Source organism: Gossypium hirsutum, chromosome D05 (genome assembly GCF_007990345.1).
Source record: "Gossypium hirsutum isolate 1008001.06 chromosome D05, Gossypium_hirsutum_v2.1, whole genome shotgun sequence".
Lineage (NCBI taxonomy): Eukaryota > Viridiplantae > Streptophyta > Magnoliopsida > Malvales > Malvaceae > Gossypium > Gossypium hirsutum.
In genome coordinates this window covers 48,070,361-48,075,193 of record NC_053441.1, presented here as the reverse complement: position 1 = coordinate 48,075,193, position 4,833 = coordinate 48,070,361, and the positions used below count along the sequence as shown (strand labels likewise).

The following is a 4,833-nucleotide window of genomic DNA, read 5'->3' as shown; positions in this document are numbered from 1 at the left end:
GAATTAAAAATAATAATATACAATATTAGTTTTATGGGTAGCTGATGCGACCGACTATAAAGTCATTAAGTATCTTTATCCACCATTTATAATAATATTAACAATAACATTTATAATAATGAAATCCTAATTAGAAAAATATATATCTACACTTAAACATTCTTGAAACAAGGATCAGAAAGACAAAGAATTTCATCTTGAGCAAATTGATTTTCTAGGAATAACTTGAGTCTTTATCCATTTACTTTGAATACATTACCATTCTTTGGATTTTAAATGTCAATTGTCCCATAAGGGTACACATGCTTTACAAAAAATGGACCAATTCACTTTGATCTTAGTTTTTTAGGGAATAAGTGAAGTTGGGAGTTGTAGAGCAAAACCTTCTGTCTAACATCAAATGCCTTTACTAACACCATATTGTCATGAAAAGCTTTGGTTCTTTCTTTATTAATTTTTGAATTCTCATCAGTATCATTTATAAGTTCTTTTAGTTCATTAATTTGCAACTTTCGCAACTTAGAAGCATCATCAAGATTGGAGTTAAACATTTTAATGACTCAATATGCCTTATGTTCAAGTTCCACAGGTAAATGACAAGACTTTCCATAAACTAATCAATAGGGAGACATGACCAATGATGCTTTGATCGCAGTTTAGTAAGCCCATCATGCATCATTAAGTCTCAGGGACCAATCTTTGTGATTTGGATTAACCATTTTTCCCAAATGTTCTTAATCTCCCTATTTGTAAGTTCTACCTGTCCATTTTTCTGTGGGTGATAAGGGGTTTCAACTTTGTGTGTAATAACATATTTCTTCATTAATGAATCAAAAATTTTTATTGCAAAAATGTTTGCCCCCATCACTTATAATTAATTGAGGAATCCCAAATTAACTTAAAATATTTTCTTTCAAAAACCCAATCACTATTTTGAAATCATTATTTCGACATGGAATTGCCTCTATCCATTTTAAAACAAAATCTATTGCAATAAAATGTAAAAGAAACCAAACGATGATGGAAAATGTCCCATGAAGTCAATACCCCAACAGTAAAAAAATTCTCTCACCAAAATTGGATTCAAAGGCACCATGTTTCATTTTGAAATGGGTCCATATTTTTGGAAATTTTCACATAATTTGAAAAAATTATAAGCATCCTTGAATAAAGTTGGCCAACAAAATCTGCAGTGTAAATTTTTTGCTGTAGTTTTCTTAGATGAAAAATGACCACCACTTGCCTCAAAATGACAAAAAGTAATGACACCATGTACCTCATTTTTAGGTATGCACCTTAAAAAAATTTGATTAGTGCAATATTTGAAAAAATACGGATCATCCCAATAATTTTTTTACCTCAGAAAAAATTTCATTTGATCTTGTAAACTCCACTGAGAAGGAAATTTTCCTATGGCAATAAATTTAGCAATGTCAGCAAACATAATAGAGATATTTAAAATTTGTTCATTAGGAAAACTATCATTAATTGGGAAAGTTTCAAAAGATTCATCACAAACGAGTCTTGACAAATGGTCAACCACAACATTTTCTACTCCTTTCTTATATCGAATGGTGATGTTGAATTCTTGAAGAAGAAGAAGAAGAAGAAGAATCCACCAAATCAACATGTGTTTGGCATCCTTTTTGGAGAAAAGATATTTTAAAGCTGCATGATCACCAAAGACAACAATAGATGATCCAACAAGGTAAGATCTGAATTTTTCCAATGCAAAAAACTAGTACTAGTAATTCTTTTTCAATAGTAGAATAATTCATTTCAGCATTATTTAAACTTTTACTTGTGTAAAAATTCATTTAAGTACTATTTAAAGTTTTACTTGTGTAATAATTCACTTGAGTACACATTACTTCAAATGGTAAAGATCAATTAGGGGGTTTCAAAATAGGAGCAGAAGTGAACATATATTTAAGTTTTCCAAAAGCCATTTCACACTCTTCAGAACATTCAAACACATTATCTCTCATGTCCTAAAAATGACCTAAATTTCTTTAAAAATTTTTATGTTGACAAGTTAGAAATTAACTCAATATTTGACTTGTCTACCTAAATATATTTTGAAGAAACAATGTGCCCTAAAACAATTTCTTTAGTAACCATGAAATGACATTTTTCTCAATTAATAACAAGATTTAACTTTTCTTCACATTTGATTAAAACCTTTTCTAAATTTGACAAGTAGTCATAAAATGAATCACCAAAAATAGAAAAATCATCCATGAAAAATTATAAAATGCATTCAACCATATCAATGACAATAGTAAGCATGCATATTTAAAATGTGGTTGGTGCATTGCATAATCCAAAAGGCATCCTTCAATATGCAAAAGTGCCAGAAGGACATGTGAAAGTGGTTTTCTCTTGAACTCAAGTGCAATTGCAATTTGGTTATACCCAGAATATCCATCTAGAAAACAATCAAATTCAAGTGCTACTACTCTTTCTAAGATCTGGTCCACGAAAGGTAAAGGGAAATGATCTTTTCTAGTTAATGAATTAAGTTTCCTATAGTTAATGCACATGTATTAACGAATAACAGTCCTTTTTGGGATCAATTCATTATTTTCATTTTTGAGTATAGTAACTCAAGATTTCTTGGGTAAAATTTCCCATTTGCTATAAGAAATAGGATAAATGATTCCATTATCCAATAATTCAATGACTTAATTTCTCACCACTTCTTTCACATTAGGATTAAGCCTTCGTTGCATTTTTCTAAAGGCTTTAGCAATTTCCTTTAAATAAATTTTATGTGTGCAAATGAATGGGCTAATTTCATTTACATCAACTATGGTCCATCCTAATGCATTTTAAAAACTTTCAATAACTTATCTTCTTGGTGTGCATCAAGTTATGAGGAAATTATGACTGGGAAAGTTTCATTCTCACCTAAAAATAGATATTTCAAATCACGTGGTACTTGTTTCAAATCAAGCTTAGTTGGTTGATCAACTGATGGTATTGAAACATATGTAGTCACTGAAAGTTCTTCAAACTTTTTTCTTCGGTAAAAATTCTTATCTTGTCCCTAAAAAGAATTTAACACAGGATCAATTGTTTCGTCATCACCTTCAAATTTAGTTAAATAATTTTTCAAAGGATTGAATAATTTGAAATTGGTGAACTATTCATAGATAACTTGTTCAAGAAAGCCCATTTCTTCTCCATCAAAATCTTTACTAGGTTGCTTACAAACATTCTAATGTCATGTTTTCGAAAGATAAGTTTAGAACACCATTCCTACAATTACTTAAATCATTAGAAGTTGCAAGAAATGAAAAACCTAAAATAAAAGGGATTTGTACATTAGAATCTAAGACAAGATGTGTGTCCAAAATAATAAAATCAACTGGAAAATAAAAAAAATTTAAGTTGAACCAACACATCTTCTACTACCTCTTGAGGACTTTTGATAGACTGATCAACTAATTGAAGTGTGACTGATGTTGGCTTAACTTAACTTAAACCTAACTATTGATAAACAGAGAAAGGCAAATGATTAACACTAGCACCAAGATCAAGCAAAGCACGCTCTATTATTGTGTTCCCAATGATCATGAAATTTTAGGGCATCCAGGGTCTTTATATTTAGGTGCGGTGATATGTTGAATGATTGAACTCATATATTTAGTTAAAAAGGCTTTCTTTTGTATATTATGTTTCCTCTTAAATATACACATATATTTCAAAAACTTAGCATAAGACATAACTTGTTTAATCACATCCAACAAAGGAATATTACTCTTGACTTGTTTGAAAATTTTTAAAATTTTAGCATTTTGATTCAGATTCCTTATTGGTTGCGATCTTTCAAGGAAATGACAAAAAATCTGACATTTTTCTTCGTCTAGGTTGTCAAAACTTTTAGGCTTACCGTCATCCTCACCACTACTTTGCAGAGTGATAGAAGGTTCTTGGGCTTTGGAAGGAATGCTCTTGTCAATAACCTTTCCACTTCGAAGAGTTGTGATAGAGTTCACATCTTATTTTTGAATTTAGTTGGGACAATAAACATGACATTAAGTAGAAAGATTAGGTTGAGGTTGAGCAGGAAACTTACCTTTTCCTTGAATGCGCAATAAGTTTATCAATATAGAAAGTGTGCTCTTGATTTTATTAATATCTTGTGAAGTCTAATTGTTGACATTTGTTTGTGTTTGCATGAATTCTTGCAATGTCTCCTGTAAAATTTTGACATGTAGAGCTAGATGGGTCATGGTATTGAGAGCTTTTTAAGGCTGGGGGAAGCAAGCATGATTATTATCTTACCAGCTGCAGTTAGAATAGTTTCTCTGTTGAGGGTTGTAAGTGTTTGAGTATGGAGAAAGAAAAAAAATTTTGGACGTTTCCACAACATTCGCTTTATCATGCAACATTTCTTAAAAAGTGAAATGTTTGGACATTCAACAGTAGAATCTCCCATGATTTCACAAATACCACAAATTTCTTCAATTTTTACCGGTTTAACTTATTGTACTTTCCTAACCTCCATGGCTTCAACCTTTCTAGTTAAACTAGCCATCTTAGCATTTAGATCATTGACACATCCCAAAAATCAGAGCTTAGTAGAATCGGGTTTGTGAATTGAAAGAGAGGTCACGCCTAATTATTGAGATTATCTATGCATTTCTAGGGGGAAAATGAGTTACTGGTTTGTTGGTTAAGTGTTATTGAAGTTGTCCTTGAAACCCAGGTTCAAATTTCTTCCCTTGCACCATTTTTATTATTTTGCAAATTTTGCTTCAAACTTATAACATCCCAAATTTTTGGTTTAAAGTTTCACTATTTTATAGTAGATAAATCATCATTCCA

The 4,833-nt window shown here is 30.7% G+C and overlaps 1 pseudogene; it reads right to left on the bottom strand.

Annotated features, from left to right (window-relative positions):
* Positions 1-326: 326 nt before the first annotated feature.
* On the bottom strand, positions 327-4,543 carry LOC107902291 (uncharacterized; annotated as a pseudogene).
* Positions 4,544-4,833: the final 290 nt, after the last annotated feature.